Source organism: Haemorhous mexicanus, chromosome 10, assembly GCF_027477595.1.
Source record: "Haemorhous mexicanus isolate bHaeMex1 chromosome 10, bHaeMex1.pri, whole genome shotgun sequence".
In the NCBI taxonomy this organism is placed as follows: Eukaryota; Metazoa; Chordata; class Aves; order Passeriformes; family Fringillidae; genus Haemorhous; species Haemorhous mexicanus.
The window spans coordinates 21,801,990-21,825,858 of NC_082350.1; the positions used below are offsets into that span (position 1 = coordinate 21,801,990).

Here is a 23,869-nt window from a genome sequence, read left to right on the forward strand (position 1 = left end):
GGCTCAGCATCCTGGAACCTGATTTAGCACTATGCTATGTTTACTGCAAATGTAAACCAACTTCCAATGTAAAAACAATGAGAGATATATTTTCTATTTCCAAAATGTTCTGTTATCTGCCAAATTGAGTTCTTAGATCGTCCAAATTTTTTTTATACAACAATTTTTTTCAGTTCAAATTTTTCATGATCGATCCAGCAGCTGTAAAAGCCCATTGACTTTTTATGATTTGGAAGAAAAACAAAATAGGAAAAAGCATAGGAAACTGATAATGGTGTTGTTTATATGGATATAGTTTTGCTGATGAGGTACACAGAAATTAGGACTATTTTCCTGAGGAAAAGATTTCAGAATAACAGCCTGGAAAACAAGGCAGTCACTTCAGTGTTGACACTTGTGTCCAGTTATTACACAATTACACAAGCCCTGCAATTACTTTATTTCACATTGACTAATTTCAATGATAACTTACAGTCAAAATCCACCCTTACCTGAGGTCCTTTTGTCACCTTCAAGTACCCACTTGGGCCATCATTTCACAGTTCCAGGCCAGGCCAACTTTCACTGGATTCCCCACTGCACACTCTTAAATTAAAGTTCTTTTCAGCCAGGTTTCCCCCACACCTGGAACCAGGGGCCAGGGTTCTCCTAGGTTTGCATCAAGTTCTGCAGGGGAGTCAATAGTACTTGTTTCTGGAAAAGATATTGGTAATTGCACATTAATTTTCACTTAACATCAAAATCTTAAAAAAAAAATAAAGTCTGTATAAAATGTTGTGCTTGCAAAGACAGGAGAACCATATTTAATTGGATAGGAGATTAAGAAGTAATAAGATGCATCACTTCCCAGATAAAGGTTTAAAAGATGATATAATCAATGCCAAAACATTCAGGACATAAATAGAGGGTCCCTGTGCATTTGGGAGTGACTTGTATTAGCCATTTTTACAATATACTTGAAAATCCAGAATTACAAACTGATAAAGCAGTTTGGTTATTCTGGTGAACCTGGAATCCCAAGAACAGAACACAGACAAATTTTAGGTATTAATCACTTCAAAAAACGGCTAAGTTGAGGGTTTTTTTTTAAAGAAGTGCACTTATCCTCACTAAAGGTTAATACAGGTCTGATGACAAAATAATTACTATTCTTCATATGTCTGACATTTAAACATCAAAGTGCTTTTCTTATAAAAGGCTCTGAAATAGAAACACCCATTATTTTGTGTTCTGTAGAATGTAACACGCAGCTGAAACCTGCCCTTCCTTCCAGTTATGTAGGCATCAGTTACCCAGGAGCATACCATTTATTTTATAGTTAAATACCTTCTTCAAGCAGTGACACCCACAGGGAGAAAGTTTCAGGAGATTAAATCATTAAATAAATCCTGACATGCTGTCTGTGTGAGAGCAGGGATCTCACACCTGTGGCAAAGGACAAGGAGGCCACACTGGAAAAGCTGATGGAACCCCGAGAGGCCCAAGGAGACCTTCGTGCCCGCTGTGTTGTCCCAGGAATTTGGGATCCAGCACCTCTTCATTGGCTTCAGGGTGTGAGTTTACATAGGTAAACTGCTGGCCTTTAGATGTCTTGCAAGCATCCTGGGGTTTCATTTATCTCTTTTACATGTTTTTAAACAAAGGAATCTTTCTCAAACCACAGTAGTTTGTTGTTGGTTTGGTTTTTTTTTTTTTCAATCAACTGAAAATCAACTGAAATTTTTTTCAATCAACTGAGCCATTGACTCAATTTAGCCAGAACAGCAGTTTTTAAAATATGAGGAAGGGGAGAGATCGAGCACCAGATATATGTGGGGGGTCAGTGGGAGCATGAGAAACCTCAGAAAAATCCCATCCAACCTTTTTATCCCTACTTTGAGGAGATAAGTAGCTGAGAGAGGAGTGGGGCTCAGTTTTGCCGGAGGTTTGGGAACAGTGAGTTTGTTGGAAGAGATGGGTACAATTATTACACTCAGGATGCTGAGTGCGGGTTTTAGGGCCAGGAGCTTGGGAAGGCAGAGGAACAGGATATGCAGAGCAAGGGAGGCAGGGGAGCAGAGCACAAGGTGAAGGAGAAGCTGTGAGCACAAAATATTACAGAAAGACACAACTTTGTATAAAAATCTGGAGACCTTGGGGACTTACCTTGTGCTGCTTACTTGGCTTGTTTCTTCCCTTCTGTAGTCTACCCAAATGGACTGTGAAAACCACAGAAAATCCATCTGCTGCTGTTATTAGAAAAGGTTAAAGATGTTTGAGGGCCTGACTTTCTCGCTCATTCCAGAAACATTCTTTTGCAACCTTTAGAATCAGCAAGGTGGTACTTCAGTTCTAGGAAAGCTTGACTAAAAGCTGACCTTTTAGTTTGTAGAAACATATTTTTCTTATATTACGTTTTCATGTCAACTTTTAAAGGAAAGTTGTGCTTTCCAGGACTCTATTTATATTTCTATGTGACTTTTTAGTATCATTAATTCATTTTTAATTATAGTCAGTGTTAAGTTTGGTGCTTATTCTTTTTTATTTTCTGCAGTGGATTCATAATGTACATGAATCTGGCTATTTAAATAAATATTTTAATTTGCTGACGATAGGACTGTGACTAAGTAAAGACTTGTGTAAAGGCTGAACTCTTTAGAGTCTGATTTAAAAAATCTATTTAAATTTTTTTCCTGTTTTAGGCACAAGAAATATTTCTGTGTTCACCAAAATTTGTTACTGACCCATGGTAAAAAAATGAAAACCCCCAACAAACTCCCAGTTCAAAACAAAATTACAAAACAAACATACCTTAAACAAATAATCTTTCTGGAATCATTCTGTGATTTGTTAAATGGGAAACAGTATGGTTTCTCCAGGTAAAATAAGGGTCTCCCTGAGTTTCTGGAAACACCTTGTATCTGAGATCCTGTTGAACTGACTTGAATTGTTCCATGTTGCAACCTTCATCTCACCTCCTCAGCCTCCGGGCTCAGTGGAGAAGGGCCAGCCAACCCTACCTGAACGCTGATATTCTTGTTCTCTGCTGGCAAAGAGCTGCCGCCACACACATCTGCTGCTGCTACAACTCTAAATATGAAAATCAAGGCCATCTCTGACAGGGCTTGGAGCAGCTTGGTCTAGTGGAAGGTGTTCCTGTCCATGGCAGGGAATTTGGAATGAGATGGTCTTTAAGGTCCCTTGCAACCCAAACCATTCGGCGATTCCGTGAAACTGGTGGGGTTCGCTTGTAGGTCGGGCTGGCTGCTGCCAGGTCAGCCCCCACAGAACCACTCAGCCTGAGGTGGGCGAAGCTTTTGGGTGTGGGTACAGGGGTCAGGTGTGGGCACGGGGTGTCAGCAGTGGGTACGGGATGCCAGCAGTGGGTATGGGGTGCTGGCTGTAGGTGTGAGGTGCCGGCAGTGGTACGGGGTATCAGCAGTGGGTACGGGGTGCCAGGAGGCAGCACTGCAGATGTGGATGCCTTTGTTGGCCGAGAGCGCTATGGAGGAGCTCCGTCATCCCACGCCTCCTGTGTCCGCACAGCCCCTTTCCCCGCGGCCCCGCGCCCGGCCCGGGCAGCCCCGGGTGGGTGCGATGCCCCGAGCGCGCCCGGCCGCGGGGCGCGGCGGCTCCGCGGGGCGGGCGGGCGCGGGCGGGGCGGCGCCGGGCGGGCTCTGGGCTCGGCTCGGGCCGGGCACACGGCCGGCGGCCCGGGAGGAAGCGCCGGGACTTCCTCCGGGGGAGGCCGGCCCGGGGGCGGTGCGCGCCCCGCGGGGAGCGCGGCGAGGCGGCCGCACACGGCGCGGAGGAGGCGATGCGGGCCGCCTGGCTGCTGCTGCCGGCGCTGGCCGCCCTGTCCGCCTACTATGTGTACCTGCCGCTGCCCGGCGCCGTGTCCGACCCCTGGAAGCTGATGCTGCTGGATGCCACCTTCCGGGCGGTGCAGCAGACGGTAAGGCAGCCCCGGCACCCCGGCGCTGGGGAGGCGGGCGGACAGCCCCCGCACCGGTACCGGAGGCGGTCGGAAGCGCGGTAACGGTGCCGGCCCGGGGCATCCGCGCAGCTGGAGCGGCCCCCGCACAGCCCTCCCGGCCCGGCACCCCGGGGCTGCCTTGTATCTGGAGCCGAGCGGGGAGTGCCCGGGTCGGTGACATCGCGTGTGCGGCGGGCCGGAGCTGGGCCGGTCCCGCAGGCAGGAGGAGAAGCGGGCTCGTGTCCCTCTGTAACTGCGACAGCGGCAGCGCCGCGCGGGACAGCCCCGGGTGTCGCCCCTGTCCGTCCGTCCGTCCGTCCGGCGAGCGCCGTTCGGAACCGCCGGCTGCCAGCGCTGCCCGGGGCTCCCGGCACAGCCTCACCGCGTGCGGCTCGGTCTGGTGTGCCAATTGCCGGCTCTTGGTCAGGAAAAAAGAATTAGTGGGTTTTAATCCGATCCCTGTGCCTTGGAGAAAGAGGACATCCGAAGCTCTCTCAAATGTTAAACTGTCTTGATTTGGAGTCTTGTTACTTAAGAAAACTCTCTGTATGCTTGCTTTTTGTCACGGAGCAGTTGTCACTTGATGATTTCTCCCATATTTTCTGCCAGCGTTTTTATGCTGACATGAAACAGAAAAGAGATGGCAAATTTTCTGACAATAACTTCATCTGTGAAGTTTGTTTTCTTCTAATATTATCCAGTCTTTCATAAGGACTGATCAGTCAAAGGCAGGACTGATGTAAGGCAGGGTGTATGTGAAAATTTAAAGTTGTTTTGATTTAAATTTTAGTTTACTGGATTGTTTTGAAATGTGCAAAAGCTTGTATTTAGAGCACATGATGATCCCTTCAAAAAGGGATTAAATGAGTTAGTGGACAGAAGGCTCATAAATGGACTAGGTGGGAATGTACCTGCTACATTCTTAATGCAGTAATGGTGAGTAGTGAGAAGCATGAGGACAGTGACCCCCATAGAGTGTCCAAACTTGTATATTCTGCCTGAATAGCTTCTCTGGTTGTCACCTTTGGAGACAGAGGCTGGAACTAAATGGATCACTCATCTGATTCCCTGGGACATCTTATGGTCCAATTGTATAGCTGAATCAAAGCATGCCTCTAGGTCGAAATGATAAAACCTGTTTGCTGTACAGATAAAACCTGGTCCACTTGTATGTCTTCCTGAATGAGAGGAAAATTATGCAATACAATAGCTTAAATTCTGCAGTAAAATCTGTGGCTTGACATTCACTTGCTCCGTGTTTTTAACTCAAGTGACTGAACTGCAGGTGCTGAGCTTGCCCAAATTCATTGGTAGGTGGGGACAGAAGGGCGATGGTGCCTGCAGAGCATGCTGCCTGCAAAACACAGTGCCATGGTTTGTCCAGGAACACCTGAATCAAGGCCAGAACCTCTGGCTCAAGGAGACCTAACTTTAGAAAGTGGTATGACTGTGGCTATATATATGTATATTGCTGCTGCCTCAGCTACACATTCAGTTTGTTTATGTGGTGTGTTGGGTTGTAGATGCATTCTGGTGCCTCTAGCTTGGAGGCTGAATATCTCCTTTGAGATATTCTAGAGGTCATAATCCCCGGAGGAGCTGGCAGGACAAAGCCTGGTGGGTGCCAGCTGGAGCAGGCTGGTGGCGGGACTGAGGTGCCCACATCTGCCCCACTCTCTGGGGCAGGGAAGACTTTGAAGGGGAAAGTGGTCATTTCTTAGTTGTTTACATCTCTGGCCTTAGAAATAAAAACTTCAATAGTGAGAAAAACTACTAACCAAGTAACAGTTCCTGTAACATCACTTGCAAAAAACAGAGGGACAAGTGAGTTTAACCCAGAAGCGTGAAGTGGGTGAGTTGTTAGAGGTGCCCCAGTCACACAGCAGGTGAGCCTTGGGGCATTGGTTTCTGGAGAGAAAGAGAAGGTGCTTTCCAAGGGTTCAGAAGTCTTTCTAACACTGAGGCAACACAGTCGAGAATAAATGACTGTCATTAGGAAGGAACTCTGGTGAACCAAAGGTAGGATTGTAAAAGTTAAGCTTGTGTATTTACTTTGTTAGGCATCTTTTTTGTGTGTGTGTGTGTGTGTGTGTGTGTGTATATATATTATTAAGTGTATGTCCTTTTCTAGAGGTCAGCTTCCTCTTTCTTTCTCTATCAGCTATTTCAAGGCCAAATGTTTTAACATTTCTCTCAGTGGGACTGCTGAACTTTCACCTGCTTCTGAATGTATTTCAGCTTGCTGTTTATTACTTTGCTTTATAGGTCTGATAGCTGACAGAAATACCTTTCTAATTTTAAAATCTCTGAAATGTATTTTCTCCCCACAAACTTCAAGTGCTTCAAATAAATTAATTGTCTTTTGCTTATTTTGAAATGGATTTGTCAAGACTCTGATGATTAAGTGTGACCATTTCTTATTAGGGATAATATGTTTATTTGCTCAGTGCATTAATAATCACTATGAATAAAACACAATAGGGCTGTCCCTGGCTTCCAGTGTACTAATAATAAGGTTTTTACATTTGCATGTAGAGTTTTGTCCCAGGCAGCTATAAATTTCTTTACAAGCTTGGGACTGAGTCAGTGTCCTGGCTCAGTGTGAGAATCCAACAAATGCTCACGTATAATCAGGTGATTTAAAACGTATGTAATGTTTATAGGGCAGTTTCTTTAAGCAGGTTTCAAAACGTACTACAGAAGGGAGCTGATACTACTAAAGTATCAGTTTAAGCCTTAAACCGAGGGAAACAGAGGTAGGAAGAGCTGGAGTGCTTATCTGAGGTCACAAAAATTCCAGTGAAGGAGCTGAAAACTGAGATGACTTTCCAGAACCTTGTTCCTGTGCCCTCTCTAATGCCCTGTGCTGCTCTGGAAAGAAAACAGAGAAACTGAGACTTAAGTGATATTAATGAATTAATGTGAAAATGCTTACCTAAGAAAGAGTAATTTGCCCATCACCTGTCTCAAAATGGAGCATGGTAACATTTTTACATGAAGCTGATATAACACAATTTGAGATTAGAAATTAAAAAACTTGTATACATACATATATATACACAGGTACATCAGAACTAGCTTCACTGAAATTTGGGAAGCCACAGAAAGTTAATTACAGGACTGAGCCATAGATTTAACCATAGTCATTTTTTCAGTGGGTGTCTATTTACGAGTGTCTAGAGCAACATTCGTAATTCTGCTGTAGCAGCAGTATTGATAACAGACATTTTGACTTCTTCCTCTAACCACCCTCCCTTAGAAGAGGAAAGAGAGCAGCACATGTTTGTTCAGGTCCTTTGAAATAAGTTATTTCTGAACACTACTGTCAAGACACTTGCTATTCTAGTGCATGGCAAGGAAAGAGGAATTTTTTTGAAATTGGGACAGCTCTTAGAAAAGGTTTGGAATGATAAATGGGTTGGCATAGGGGCCATCAGATAGATGTATATGGAAGAAAGCAGGCAACTGTACAGGGCAGAAAACTCATCAGCCAAGTGTTTCCTTTGTGCTTCTTCTCCATTCACTTTTGGACTAAAATCAACCATGGGATATCAACATTCAGGAGTAAAGAAAACTGTTGTATTTCTAACATTTAATTTCTCTCTACCCACATATTTCAGAGTGTGTGAGTTCTGGACAGATGTAAGTCTTAGTTGTAGGCAGTGCAGTAAGTTGTTGATGGTTCTGGATGCAAGAACAGTCTTAGAATCGATTTACAGTAAAACAGGTTTTTAGTTATGGAAGGTAGGTCTCACAGCACTGGCACCTGAGCAGAAACTGAACCACACTGTAAGTCCTGCTTGCAGGAACAGGTAACTTATGTTACCTGTTTTATAGCAACTTATGTTGCTATAAAAGCAGATCATCATGATTGAATTGGTATGTGAGCAAAATTTTACATTAAAACATAATTAGATTTTGTTTCTAATTAATAAACTGAAAAAACAGTCTTCCTGGTTTCTTTGTAGTTCTTAAGGAAATTCATAAAACTAACAGCACCTGTCTTTGAAAATTGTCTTATCTAATAGCATTAAAAAGACATGTTCTTTACTGGGCAACAGGACACTTGCATTGAGAAATTGTTTTGTAAAATCACCCTTAAACAGGGTAAATTGCTCAAGATGCACACAAATTGCCTAAGATGCTGTTCCACTAAATGTGGAAATAATCGTGTTTATTTTTCACTAATCTGTTACGACTACAGACATGCTAGTTGGTATTTTGGCCTGTAATGTTACAGAAGTGCCGTTTTCAAAGCAATGCCAGATCTAACTATAGTGTCTGTGTCTTTTAAGGTAGGAAGTTGAGTTTTAGACAGTTCAGCCTTGCAGTTCCAGCATCATTACTCAGTTGAGTCATGAGTGAGATTTGGCTGGCTCCCAAGTAGTGCTGGATGTAAAAAGAGCCTTAGCTGTTTGCCCAGTTCCTGATGCCCCCAAAGGCTGAAAGGTCGGTGCAGGACCTTGGCTCTGCCCGCTGGGAGGGCACTGGAGGCAGCAGCCAGTGCTTCTGGAGGGTGGTGCCTTTGTGCCTTTGTGCGCTGCAAGCGCCACCTGACCTGTCGCAATCATTCCGTGCTAAAGGGCAGAGCCAGGGTTAGCCCAGGAAGTCATCTGAGGACAGAGAGTCCCAATGTGCTGAGTGGAGTTAGAGGTCACTGGACATTTGCAACAAAAACTTTTGGGTTACTTTTTTGCAATTGAGAACATATGATGAGAATGGAATTCAAGTCCTTAAGGGAATGTGAGTTTCTTCATTAAATTATCAGCTGAGGAGCCAGTAGGAGAATCCATATCATTTAGGGACAGATATTGGTGGTTAAAGGTGAAGTAATGGTGCCTCACTGGTGCAGTACTTTCTTCATTCTGCCCTGACTCCTTTCTTCATTTACTGAAAAATTTGTCCTACATCAATTAAATCTTTCAGTACCTGGCACCCCATATCAAAGAGTTTACCAAAAGGAAAGTCTTGAACAGTTCAGTCCCTTGGGAGTGCCTGCATAGTCTTTACCTTAAAATCTCAGTCATGGGAATGTCCTGGCAAAATAAAAGGAGATTTTGCTGTAGTGGAAAAACTTGCAGCTGTGACCCAGAGCGAGCAATGTGCTATGCTTGTAGCTGGCACAGCAGCTCTAGGCCAGTTGCCCACAGGCTTTTTTATTTTTATACTATGTCCTCTTTCTTTCCTGTAGTCTCTTTACTTCCCCCTTTTCCTTATGCTTTCTCTTCCTTTCCACTAGCTTTTAGTATTACAGCACTGTCTGCTCTCTCTTTTCACCAAAGAACATTCTCTTCTCTCTTCTCCTCTCCTCTCTTTTCTCTCTCTCTTCTCTTCTCTTCTCTTCTCTTCTCTTCTCTTCTCTTCTCTTCTCTTCTCTTCTCTTCTCTTCTCTTCTCTTCTCTTCTCTCTTCTCTCTTCTCTCTTCTCTCTTCTCTCTTCTCTCTTCTCTCTTCTCTCTTCTCTCTTCTCTCTTCTCTTCTCTTCTCTTCTCTTCTCTTCTCTTCTCTTCTCTTCTCTTCTCTTCTCTTCTCTTCTCTTCTCTTCTCTTCTCTTCTCTTCTCTTCTCTTCTCTTCTCTTCTCTTCTTTCTTCTCTCTCCACATCCACACATACACATAATCCCCAAATATATTGAAGTGTTACATTTGATCACCTGCAGCAGCCCTGCAGGTTGTAACTGGGAGGGTGGTAAAAACCACAGCTACCCACAAAGATCAAACCCACTATTGCTCACATGAGATGAGCTGTTCCAGGTTTATCCTAGATTCAAGGTGATCCAGCTGCTGCCAAAAGGGCTGGTATCCTTTCTCCTGATCCTCTTTCTTGCCTTGGGGTATCAGTTAGGTGGTGACATGACTGAAGTTTAGTGTTCCTCTGGCTCTGCTGGGTTTGTATTTAACTGGTGCAGCAAGATCATGCTCTGAAGCTTCCAGGGGCACCACAAGAAAGATGCCAGGGAAGAACAGGCATCAGGATGGGCAGGGCTGTCCTTTGAGTGGCAAGGTACTCGTAGAGGAGAGTTGGCCAACCACATCTTCTGCCAGGAGTATTAGTACAGACTGCTAAGATATGATAGGTCTTTTTTTAATATTTACAGATAGGAAAAGAAGAAATTTATTTGTGAGAACTTTGTACAAGACTGGCTCTTTGCCAGCAAAAAGCACAATCCGGATGCCTTGTAAATAACAAGCCAATAGGCTGATTAGGCAGATTGACTAACAGAGAATCTATCTGATAAATGCTTGGCAGAAAAACCGCCCATGCCTGATAAATAATTAGGACTGTTGCCTTTGGGTGCTGATGTGGAAAGCATCTCTTCCAGGTTTCTGGGTTCTTGGAAAGCATGGTCTATTCTAGGAGAAATAGACATGAAAGGGCATGGTAGGCTGCAGATGGCCAGGCTGCTCTGTGATTTGAAGAGCAGGGCAAAACACTTCTTGGTAAATACCCCTAACTAGCCTTAAAAACAAAACATTCCTGACTCCAGGGAACATGTGGTAATCTTGTCTACAGAGAATGCAAACTTAAGTGGGAGAAAACAAAACCGAGATGTCTATTGCAGCACAGGCTAAATAAAATCTACAAAACATTCTTTTCTTGAGCAGTATTTCTAAGACTGTTTTGCAGTGGTTACCTCCCCTGGGAACTTCCATAGGGCACAGAGAGGATCAGACCTTTATGTGGTTACATCAGTGGCAGCCAAACAAGTTGTGTGCCAGATTATTAATAGATGTATTGCTCTTCAGATTTCAAACTAGTCCTGGGGTTTCCTGTGGGAATTTTAAGTAATGGTAGGAAAAAAACATGGGCTGAAACTCAGAGATGCAAGTAGCCTTGTTAATTCAGCATTTGCTCCTGCCAGGTGGATATTTCGTGTTTCTTCTCCCAGAAAAAAGACTTGCAGTAAGAAGAAGTTATGTCCCATCCAAAAAGCAGCAAACAGTTTAAAATTTGGATTCTTACCAAACCATCTCAGCAGGTTGATGTTACCACAAGTTAAAACAAGAAAATAAAGTAATTTTTAAAAAATTCTTGTTTTGGAAGTGTGTTTCTCTCCCAGGTCACATAAGAGCCCGTTGTATTTGGTGTAAATTTTGGGGTTTTTTTTAAACATCAAACTTGTCCTTTTTTTCTACAGCAGTCTGCAGTGGGAGCTGTGCAGGGCCTTTCCTGTACCAAACCTGGATGAAAGCAAATACTTCAACTTTTTTAACATTCAAACTAATTAGGACAGAGAAAAAAATTACATGTAAGAGATTGTGGCTGTAAGATCTTCTTTGGAAGAGAGGAAGCTGAGTGCTTCAAAGCTTGCTTTTGTTCTGGAGGGGGGTTGTGTGCAGATTTTGTACAGATTAAACTGGCAGCTATCTGTTCTTCAGCAGGTGAATGTGGTTAGACCAGTACCTGGGTGACCCTGCTCACTCTGTGTCAGCATCTTGAATTCTTTGTAGCAGGTTACACTGCACTAGTGGGACTGGCAGAATTCACACTGCACAGTGGGCATGTGTAGAAAAGCCCTATACAACAGGACACCTCTCCTTCTTCCAAGTATTTGGTACCTGGACATAAAATAAAAGGTCCCAGCTGACAGTTTTCCTAGTGGCAGTGTTCCTACAGGTTAAATATATGTGTTCATTTTGCCTCCCAACTCCATTGCCTTTTCTGAGAAAGTTGTATAAAAGGCCTTGCTGGTTGTCCAGTTTCTGAGCTCAAAGGGGAAAAACCTCCTCTACTTTTCCTTTTAAAAGGTCATTCTGGACACTGAAGTCCCTGTGGTCCTTTGGCTGGCCTTTTGCCACCCCTGCTGCACCATCCAGGGCATGGGAACAAGTATGCACTACAAATAGTGAGCAGGTCATGTGTGGGGAGCAGGTCATGACCATTTCAAAGTTGAGGAGTGCCTTGAATCCCTGTAGTGTTTGCTAAGAAAAACAGATTTCTAATCGAGCCAGAGAAAAATTTTAAAAATAAACATTAAAAACATCCTGCATAGCTAAAGGAGATAAATTCTGTCTCCTACCATAAGGAGACAGAAGGATCAGATCATTTTTCAATTTCATAGTGTTTTAATCATGTAAAAAAGTAACACACTTGAGTCTCTTGGGTTGGTAAAAAGTGTCATTAACCTACTGTTGTTCTTGCCTAGTGTTTCAAATCCTTCCCAGTTCTGCAGGTAAACACAGGACAAGCCAAAAAACACCATTATATTCCTTTAAGAATATTCCTGTTTCCAAATTTCTTTGCAGGCCTAGGGAACTTTACTTAATTTGGAAGTAGAAAGACTTTTGCTTTGCAGTGGAACAAGAGAAATAATCTGCATTTTTGATACTTTTCCACCAGAAAACATCGCCTGTGTAGTATTGCCCTCTGCTGGCACCAGTCTGAGGAACTTTGTAGGTCCCCTAGTGGAACATGAGCGTTATTCCCTTCCAAGGAGTCTTTCAGAGGATCTGAGCGTTTGTTCATGACTGTGACCCTTAAAGAGCTCATAGTTTAATTTTATTTTTCCACAGAAAATCTTCTATGGGCAGCTTTTTGTTTTAATACAGCTTTAAAAACATAAGAGGTTATTGATAAAATTAAATTTTCCAGTGAATATTGTAAGAATCATGTAGAACCTGCCCTTTGAATGCAGTTGTATTACACATCAATGTGGTAGAATATGATATGCTCTGAAGTAACAGAAATTTCTTTTCTTCTTTTCCCCCCACTAGTGTCACCTGATTCACTACCTGAGACTCAGCCATCACTTGATAGTTCTGAATTATTTGATTTGCACCTTTGACAAGCTGAAGTCTGTCTCCTCTGAAGACATTAAAATCACGGATGCTGTTTTTGATGGCGTGGAAGTGAGAGTGTTTGAACCTCCTGCCAAGGGAGATGAAAGCCTCAAGCGCAGCGTTGTTTACATCCACGGAGGGGGCTGGGCCTTGGCAAGTGCAAGTAGGTGTCTGACAGTAATTAAATAGGATTTCAGTCTGCTTTTCTCCTAGCAGGAAAAGCCACAAGCTCTTTTTCCTGCCAGGAATGGCAGTTTTGCTAAGATGTACTTGAATTCAGTAGTGACTGTCTCCACTCTGGTGGATCAAGTCTAAGGAGAGAGGGAGAAAAATATTATGAACACACAGCAGAAGTGCATATCTTATCTGCATGTGAGCTGTAAAAGGACCAAAAGGTTAATTTTTTTACATCATAAGAGGGAAAAATAGCTTATTGATTAAATTTCTGTGGTGCCAGGGTGGGCTGCTCAGGCCAGTCCTCTACTTTCTGAGGTAATGTGCAAAAATCAGTTCTTGGTGATCAGGTTCCGGTGGCTACATATAAGGAAATTACGTGGGTTTGCCCCATTTTCAGAGACTAATTAGCAGAACTCTGAGCTGATCTGCACTGCATGCAACAGCCTTGCTAATGTTTGGTTCTTAAATAACACCTATCTGGGAATACACACTGCTGACCAGAGGCAGGAGGAGTGTGAGGGAAAACAGGTAGAGGTTTGTTCCTCTTTGGGTTGTTCCTTAGGCACTACCACCATCACTAGCATAATTACCTTAAAATTTAATGCTGTTTACTCCATTAACTTGGGAACCACAAACATGATCAGGGGAAGTGAGGTATAGCTATAGGTAGTGATAAGGTGACCACTGATTGCTTCCACATTATACAGGAGGAAAACAGCCTTGGGACACAAAGGGCTTGTGGCTCCTGTGGCTGCTCTGAGATCCAGATCTGAGAAAAGTCTTCTCCCTTTTCCTTCCCTATTGTTCCCAGGACATCCTGTAGTCCATAAAGCCCTGATTCTGCAGCTTCCTCTACAGACAAAGAAAATTAGTGGATTTTTACAAAATAATGCAAAACACAGACTATACTGATTGCATTTGGACTCTAGATGTACAAGTCTAAATTATTTGAGTGATATTTAGGTTCCTAAATAACTTTAAAATGTGGCCTTCACATGCCTTTGGAAATTCCAGTCTCTTTGTCCTGTAGCAGTTAAACATTTTACTCCTCTTCCTACAGAGGAATCGTGCTTTGAGATGGATTTTCTTAGATCTGCCTAAAGGATATTTGTTAACCTCCTGCCTGCATCATTTGTTCTGTAATAGTTTGCATATGACTCTTGTGCAAAAGTTTATATTAAATTGCTGCACTTTGTCAGGATGATTATAGCTTGGCTTTGTTAGACGTATCCCTGAGTCCAAGGTGCAGAAGTTAATGACACAATTGCTACACCTAAATACTAATTTCTAAGACTGGATACTTTGGAAAACGTTTCATGTCCTTGTATATTTTATAGTACTGGGAACCAACAATTAAGTAACTGGAGAGGAACAAAATTAAAGATAATCAGTCCTCAGATAAATAGGATAGCTGTGATTAATCCTCCCTTAAATGAGTAGCTCAGCTGACATTAATAGGGCAACTCATTCGAATTAAAGCAATGCATGCTATAATAAATGAACCACAGGCAGTAACTCATACAGCAGTAACCCTTTCTGGATGTAAATGCCCCCAAACCACTATGTGCCTTAGATTTTGGCCAACTGAGAAAATCTTGATAGGTGGGTGAAATGACATGTCTGAAGTCACCAACAAACAGATGAGGAAAGGCATTGGACTGCAGGATTCTGAAATTCTGATGAATTACGTTCCTTCTGCTGTAGTATGGATTTGGCACTTGAACAGTTATGGGCTGATCTCATTTATCATTTACTTTGGTAGTAAAATCTGATGGACTCTATCTGTGTGATAGCTGTATCTTTTCTGAGAAAGCTTAATGACAGCTTTGTGACTGTTGACTCACATGTCCCTAACACCATGTCCTTCCTTTCCAGGAACAAGCCTTTACAACAATCTCTGCAGAATCATGGCTGAATCTCTGAATGCTGTTGTTGTCTCTGTTGAGTGAGTAATCTAAAACTGATCAAGTAGTTTTAAGGTATTAGAAAACTGTAACATAGTTCTTTTAGCTTCTCCTTCCATAGTGGCTTCTCTATAAAGCTGTAACTTGGACAGTAATTTTCTATACTAGCCTGATACCTTTATCCTTTAAAAATTAAAACAATTTGGAGTGGTATCAAAAATTCATTTGGTTTTCTAATTATTTTAGAATACACTGTGAGGTCTGGCAATTTCCTGCTGCTCTTGCAATCTCCCACTGTTCCAGTCCTATCTTTTAAGCCTTGTGCTTCCCTCAAGAGCAGAAGACTGCCAGACAACAGAGAAGCAGGGCTGCTTTTTTAACATGTTGAACAATTCCAAGGCAAACAAACCTCTTGATTAGCTAAATACATTACCTAGACGACTCCAGCTTGATTGGTACTGTTCCCATCTTTATTGTCAGCTTCAATATTTTCTTTTTTAAACCCAACCACTTGATAAAATTACTCAAGTTTCCCACCTGCAGTTCATTACATACCAAGCTTTGGGATCTAATTGCAACTTAATTATATGGAGTTGATGTTACTTATTTAATGCTTATTATAGTGTACTTTAAACTATTGGGGGGATGGGTTTATGTTTTCCTACTGTTTTGGTTTTTTATTATTAGAAACAAGGAAAACCACAAAAGCAGCTGTTGGTTATTCCAGACAAGCAGCAATCACAATATTGAAAAGTTCCTTATTATTCCTTTTCTGATTTATGCTGGTGTCATTCTGTCTATTGCTCTGAGTTACTATTACCTCTTTTCCTCAATCATTGCATCCTTCAATCAAGGGGTGTGTATTCAATTAGCCAAGTCTAATTGGATTCCTCATTGGTCTAATTGCACATCTCACTTTCACAATCTATGCACAGTTTACAGTTACGCTGTTTTGCAAGGAGCTCCCAAAGGACACCCTCAGATTCCTGTATATACAAGATACAGATTGCTTTCTGACAGCAGGTCACAATTGGAGCTTGAAAGTTGTAATAGGAAGTTAAAAATTTATTCTGCATATGAAACTTCTTCGGCTTACAATCTAAAGATGTTTTGAGTCAGAGAACTGAATTTTGGTTGGCTACGCTCTACTGAGAAGGTGTAAAATCTGTAGTTTGAAAAGCTGAAAACTTTGCTGTGTACCATAAGGCCCAGTAACAACCCTTGGATGTCAGATTATTCAGTAAACACAAACAGATTTCTCCTGCACTGTTATTTAGAAGCTGAGGAAGCATCATGTTTGGGATTCAGCTGCTGGCTCTTCCTGGCAGACTGTTTGCTCTCTGTGCCTCCATCCCCCACCTGGCCAATGGGTGTATTTCTGCTCCTCTCCTTGATACAGGAAAGGAATTATTGCATCTGTTGCATTGGAGAAAATTGGCATTGCTTAATTTCTTGGCTATTGTTCATTTCATGGCACAGAGGGGTAGCAAGGTTTATTCTCTCCTGACATCAGTAAAAATTTGGGAAGCAGAAGTGCTTAGGTGTTTGGCTCAGCCAAACAGGAGCGTGTTGGGTGTGTATGATTTACTCACCCTCATCCTTGTTAAGGTGGGAATTTGGATTAAAACCAGGCAGGGTGTAACAACTCCCTTGCCAAGGGTGTCATAACTATTGATTTTTATAATGCATGATGAAATCCTCCATTGTAAATTCTAGGAAAGTGCTGCACAATGTTATAATATATTGTTATTATTTCTGTCTAGTAGGTTCATTTTAATTTTTCCAAATTAGAACATTAATTATAAGATTAAGTCTTACATACGTATCACACACCTCCTACCTCTTCTGTACCATTTATCTTAATGAAATAACCTATTTCCAGTGAGAGTTATCTGATATCACCTGTAAATCCTAAAGGAGAGTTACAATAACACCAGTACCATAAGGCAGAGGTAAGAATTGTTTCTCATCCCTTTCCTGTTGCAGATACAGGCTGGTGCCCAAGGTGTGCTTCCCTGAGCAGTACCACGATGCTCTTCGTGCAACAAGGCATTTCCTGCAGCCTGATGTCTTGGCTGAGTATTCAGTGGACCCCAGTCGAATTGCAATCTCTGGGGACAGTGCAGGAGGGAATTTGGCAGCTGCTGTGTGCCAGCAGGTAACATCCACTGAGTTTTCTTTATTGCACTACTGCAGTCCAGGCCAGAGAGGCTGGCAGGGTCTTTGTGCTGCACCATCACAGGTGGTGATGTGCCACTCCTGAAAACAGAATGGTAGAAAGCCAGAATCTGTTAGTTTTCCTTCTATGAAGTGACTTAGTCACTATATGAATCACATAGGTTGTGATGTGTTGTTTCAGTGTTGTTATGGACCACAGTTTAAGAGCAAGTAGCTAAACGACTTTTTTAACCTATTTTTCTGGTGAACTCCTTGTTTTTCCAAGTAGGCATAATTTCTTAATATGGCTGCCTATTTTTAGATAATTGTCTCTAGAAATATGCTTTTATTTCTTTCAAATACAAATGAAGGACAAAATATACAGTAAGTGGAACTTAATTCTTCTGTTAAATTGTCTTCCTGTAGCATTTTGCAATTTTAAGGAAATTTCTTTTGTATATCTGCAGTTTAAATGTAATCTGAATTTGATCTAGTAAAGAGTTTAAAGGAGACCCAAGGCAAGTAATATTTTTCACGGTTGAATGAAATATTATTATTACTAACTTATTTCCATAACCATTAGTGATAAGAAAGCAGATACCATGTCCAGACAACTAATTATCATGACAACCTTGCAATATTGAATTAGGGTGGAAAAATTAATGAGACAATTACAATAAAAACTTCAACACTGAGGACTGATAAACATGATAGTGCCACGTTTTGTAAAGAGCATTCCTAATTCAATTTCCTGATGCATAATTCTTTTTAAACCAGATGAGACACGATAGGGCACTGGGTATCTTGTGTAGGAGATGAAACAAAGAGTTTGCTGACTATTCCAGTAAGGCAGTCAAGGGGCACCAAATTTGTAATTGGTAGACTTAAATCAAAGGTCAAGTCAGACACGGGGAGGTGCTTCTGCACCAGGTGAGTCTTTGCTAGAAGAAATTGTGGATGCCAGCAATCTGCATTGGCTGAAAAAAAACAATTAGATCAATTCATGGAAGAAAAATCCATTAAAAGCTCTTAAAAGCAAGAGTAGCTTCTTTAATTCAGGAAATCCTGCTGTTGCCACTTGTTCAGCAGGGCACTGTGTTAGAGAAATGCCACTTAGCACTTTTCTTTTCTTCCTACTACCTTCAGTGAACTTATCTCACTGGTTTCTGTTGGGAACAGGATGCTGGATCTGCCTGAATGGCCACCTTATGAGAGGAGAAAAAGATCAGGAATATACTTAAGACAAAACTACCACATTATCTGTATAAGAGCAGAATTCACTCTAAAACCTAAAGGTCTACATCGATACATGTTTATCTTCTTCATGACCTTAATTCTGCCCTATGTTTTTCGCACAGCTTAGCAAAGATGAGGATTTACCTGTCAGACCAAAACTGCAGGCCTTGATTTATCCAGTCCTCCAGGCGTTTGACTTCAACACACCCTCGTACCAGCAGAACATGAACATGCCCGTGCTCCCTCGCTACGTCATGATCAACTACTGGATCGATTACATCAACGGCAACTACGACCTGGCTCACGAGCTGCTCATCAACAACCACACCGCGCTCAACGTGGGCCGGGCGCTCTCCTTCCGCGCGCGCCTCAACTGGACCTCGCTGCTGCCTCCCTCCTTCAAGAAGAACTACAAGCCCGTGGTGCAGAGCACGGGCACGGAGGCCATCGTGGAGCGGCTGCCGGCGCTGCTGGACGTGCGGGCGATGCCGCTGCTGGCGGACGACGCCACGCTGGCGCGGCAGCCGCGCACCTACATGCTGATCTGCGAGAACGACGTGCTGCGCGACGACGGCGCCATGTACGCCGCGCGCCTGGAGCGCGCCGGCGTGCCCGTCACCCTCGACCACTTCCACGACTGCTTCCACGGCTGCATGATCTTCACCGTGTGGCCCACGGATTTCTCGGCCGGCGTGCAGACCAGGAACAGCTACATCAAGTGGCTGGATGAGAACCTGTGAAGGGTGGGCGCATGGCTGCGGTGTCTGTTCTGGAGGAAGAGCAAACATCAAAAAGTGCACTTTTTCTGAATTCTGACTTCACTGTTCGGCTGAAAACCACTAACTGCAGCATTTTCTAGCTCCATTGGCCTTGCCCAGTAAAGAATTTTGAGAAGTATTTTTTTTCCAAACCAGTCTTTTTTCTACTTTGTCCCAGATGACTACTGCCAAACATAAATACGTGTTGAGCAGGGAGATCAGGATTACTGCAGGATTCTTGCCTGGCTGCAACTTTGAAGCTTTGACTCTTAATTAGGTACAAAGGCCCTGGCTTTGAAGTGATGTGAGATAAATCCTAAGATCTACATCTACTTCTGAATATGTAAAAAACGTGAGCTAGTTTACAGCAGTGTTAAGCATCTGATGTCACAGTGAGAACCTTGGGCAGCAGGGCCATGAATTTGAATGACAAGCATGGATTTAGGTGTTGGCTTTTTGCCATAGACAAACAGCTCATTTAAATTTTTAAAAATATTTTTTGAAAAAGCTTTTCTAGGCAGTTAAAACGATGCTAGATGAGTCTCTTAGCCAAACCTGTAATTCAGCTTTGGAATTTGGTCTTTACCACCTTTTAATAAATATATTTTTAAAAGGTACAGGACTAAATATATTTTCAATAAAATGTGTGATAGCATACACACAAAGATAAAATATGATGTGTAGCAGCAGAATCCAGGTTTCCTGTGTGAGTGACCTTCAAAGCTGACTACTTATTTGGCTAAAGAATGTGACTTCACCTGTGTTTAAAGCCTCAGTTGTATGACCTTACAGAAAATACTGACCTTACTACAAATAGTCTGCTGTGTGGTTTGCACTAATGTTTGTAATTAATAGTAGAAGTTTTTGTTCATTGACTTTTCTTTTGTGTTTGTAGTTTTTATTGTATTTCCTGCTTCATGAAAGGAGGAAAGCAAGCGAATAGAAGTGGGCTCCAGTCTATACAGAAGATTTAATTCTGAGCTTTGCAGCTGAGCTTTGTCTGTCTTGTAGACTGCTCTAGGTAAGATGATCTCGCTACTGGGCAACAAATCTGTGCAGTTTGAGCCAGTCTGTAAAGTTCAGACAGGCAGGGCCGGAGAGAAACCACTTTGTGACTGTCTATTGTCCAGGCTGCTCACAGCTTGCGGAAATGAAGGTGGTGTCAAAAGTCCGTAGGCACAGAGAAAGTGGGAAATAAAATTCATCCTCAGTTTTACCACAGACTTCCTGTGGGTCCCCAGGAGAACAAGGTCATCTCCTTACACCCCACTTCTGCAAGGGAGGCAGTAATTTCCTACTCACAATGGAGCTGTGAAGCTGAATTCTCTGGCGTGGGTGTAGTTCATGGATGGGAATGTGACTGCAGGCACTCAGCAGCTCCAATCTGCTTTTGACTTCCCATCTTTCTCCAAGAGCTAGCTCAGAGCAGCCTGTCCCCACATCAGGGATGCTGCTGGGCTTGGGTCCTGCTGAGCAGTTTGCTCCCCTTTGTCCTGGTTCAGGAACCCTAAGGTGAGGCTTCTTAGCCCTTGGAGATCATGACAAAGGCTATTTCATTAAAGTATTCCTTATAGCAGGATTCTGAAAAGTTCTTCAAAAAATCCCATCAGGTTCTGGTAGATCAAACTGCCTTCTGACATTTAGAATACATACAGAGCAGTCCCCTTTCACTGAGATTTAAATTAAATAGGAGAATGGCTTTGCTGAATCATTGCTTCCTGGAAATACCACGTTATTAACATGGTTGTGTGTATTAAGAAAAGCCATTAATGAGACAAGGCCTGGATGTCAGCTCAGTCATGCAGGCCAAAACTCATTCCCAGCATACTTCACACAGAGATCACAAGGCAAAGCTTTTTCAGCAGTGGCCCAGATTGTTCTTCCATTTAGCATGTACAAAGACTTGGTGGAATTAGACCAACCAAGTGACAATCTGAATCAGAATAAATTTTGATCAAGAAACCCAATTAACACTGCAGAGGAATTCAGACGTTTTATCTGGATATAAACCCTTTCCTCCTTTTCCCCATAAGCACAACTTCATAGATTCTATGCTTTGAATAGACAGCAACCAAAGTTATATCTATTCAAAAGACAAGTTACTAATCTGCCTCAGAGTCCTTTCCCTTTGTATGGAGACTACATTTACCTGACCTTAAACTATGACTAAAATAGTAGGAAAAAAAAAAAATCACTATACTGAGTTATAACAACAGGCTGCTTTTTGTATTTCCCATTTTAAGAGTAAACCCATGTCAGAAAAGATACAATTTATATCTACTCACTGTCATTAGTATAATATGTAGACATACTATGATTATATATCATAGTATAACTGTGGTACTGGAAGAAAATGGTTAATATTCCTAAAAATCTTACACTAATTCGCTTTCCTGAGAGCTTTCTGCAAAGCTTTAGCTCAGCATTTGTTTATAGCTAAGTTATACATATCTGTTACGAATCTAAAATATAATTGCTGCTGTTTTTTTTTTTTAAACTGAATTGAAAGGGAGAGCTGGAATATATGTACATATATATATATATTCCTGGAGTGGGTTGTAAATTTCCTTCATGCACTGAAGCACATTGAAGTCTTGGCACAAGAAATAAGTAAGTTTATAACTGGAGTGAACGTGTTTACGAAGCCGTCAGCAGCCTGGTGCGATGGCCGAGATCTCAGCACCACGTGGATGTGATGCACACTGTTAACTACTTCTGTCAAAGCTCTGGACTACTTTGATCTTGCAGCCATGTGGTTTAATACCTGAGAGCTGCAGAGATCCCTGAGGGATCCTACAACATGCAAAAAAAAGAGGTCTGAGTTCCAGTTTTAAAAAGACAGAGAGCTGTCTTTTTAAATTCAGTGTAACCCTTGAACTGAGTTAGTCCCAGCCCAGCTTTCCTCCTCCTGTGCTTTTTTCTCCTTTGCACACAGTCCCCATGTCCCAAATTTGAAATTTAGGGTTGTTTCCAGCTGTGTTGCTACAAGCTCCTAGAACTGACTCGGGGTTACAGAAAGCAGATGCCTGGTAGCAAGGGATTAAGATTAATCCGTGTTACAACACCTGGATTTGTTCCTGTGTTTTCATACATCCCCAGGTGTTTCCTTGGGTTCATCTTGCACCTTCATCCCTTGGTTATTTCACAAAGCAGTTTAAGGCATGATGTAGGATCAGAGCAAGTGTTTGTAGCAGTATTTCACCTGTGCATGGTAGAGTCTTTTCAGAGATGATGTTCAGTAAATTTGTTTTCTTATCATGATCTTGGCTTTTGTAGGCAGCTTTTCTTCCCCTTCTACAATTAGACTCTATCCTTCTATTGCAAAAATGTCTTGTTCCTGATGGCTATCAAGGCATTCAGAAGACAGCTTTAAGGAAAAAAAAAAAGGCAAAATAGCAAAATCAACTTGCATAACAGAATCTGTACTCATTCTTATCCTGCTTTCATGGACCTGAGAACTATATTAGTGAGTCCCCAGTATTTTGGCTAATATTTGCAGGAATAGATGGAGATTCTGTCTCTTTGGCTGAGGACCTCTTAAAGGATGGGTGTTCAACATTTCTGGAAGCCCATGCCTCTTTCAAGAGGTTTCATGATGCATAAAAATCACAAATAAGTTGAATTTCTTAACCTTCATCTAAGTAATTTCAGAACTGCGTTCCTAGTCAAAGCAGAAAGGCCATTGTGAGTTTTAACACTTACAAACTAAATAGAAATACTTTAAAGCATTATTTTGTAGTATTTGGGCCTCTATATTTTTTAATCTCTTACCAAATTGTAGTAGAAACTTAAAATAAAAATATTGGAAGCAGGTAAACTTGAGTTAAACTTTTTAAGCTGCTATGATCTTAACAACTATATTGTTAAAAAATACCAATGACAGTTGGTTTAATGTTCTCATATTTATGATGTTCAAAAGCCCAACATACAACATACTTGTTGTGAATGCATTCAATACCTTATGCATGAGTGGTTTTTGCTTTTTGTCCCAGAGCAGGGGAAAGATTCGTAAGATCTCATTACCAAGTGTAATTTGAGATGTGCTATCAAAATGAAGAACAAATAAATAAAGTGAAATATACTTGTGATTTATTTTATTTTTCCCAGGACCATTGGTTTTGTATTTCTGATTTTTGATTGTTTTCAAGGCAAGAGACTTGTGTGTGTCTGTGGGCTGTGAGGGTCACCTCCTATACTTCTTTTCTGCCAAATGATTAATGGTGACCACATCTGCTGGTGCTGAAGAGTGGACAAACCTGCAGTGCTGCTGGTGTTCTTCTTCAAGATAAACAGCAGAACTCACATTCTCCATTCTGATGTATACATTTTTATGTGTCTATAGGTTATGTGTATGTTTGAGATTTGGTTTAGCCAGCAAAAGTCCAGGTTCCTTTTTTTATTCCTGTTTGCCTTCCTTTCACATTCTTTTTTTTCTGACCTGCAATCCATTTTCTGCCCCTGCTCTTTCATTTATTGATCATTGCAGCATTGCTTTTGAAATATCCTAATGTGGGGAGTTTTCCATTTTGTCTGGCAGGTTCCTGTATCTTTCACAGAATACAAAGCCTTTTTCCTGATGGAAAAAAAAAAAAAAAGTGGGCAAAAAATGCTTCAAAGGACTTACAACCCTATTTTTAAAGCCAGCAAGAGTCATACTCCTGCTTGCATGAAATTGAATGCATTAAAAACAGTCTGGGCCACATAAAACACTTTTTTTCCAGCGATGTTTTCTCAGATGTCATAAAACATCTGACTCTGCAGGGCTTGCAATGCAAGGCAGTGCCTCTCTCAGCTGAGTGTGGCTGTGACCACATCCCCTGCTTGTCCCTGTGCCCTATTTCCCATCTCCCACCCTCAGCTGGAGCAGCAGCGAGTGCCCCATGGGGCTGTGCCTGACCCAGGT

The 23,869-nt window shown here is 42.0% G+C and overlaps 1 long non-coding RNA gene across 1 annotated transcript in view; it reads right to left on the reverse strand.

The window, feature by feature from the left end:
- Positions 1-9,269: 9,269 nt before the first annotated feature.
- Positions 9,270-23,869, reverse strand: part of LOC132331875 (uncharacterized) — a 40,880-nt gene continuing 26,280 nt past the window's right edge. The window contains exon 9 of the long non-coding RNA XR_009487695.1: positions 9,270-23,539. This is a non-coding gene — a long non-coding RNA (uncharacterized LOC132331875). The remainder of the gene's footprint in view (positions 23,540-23,869) is intronic.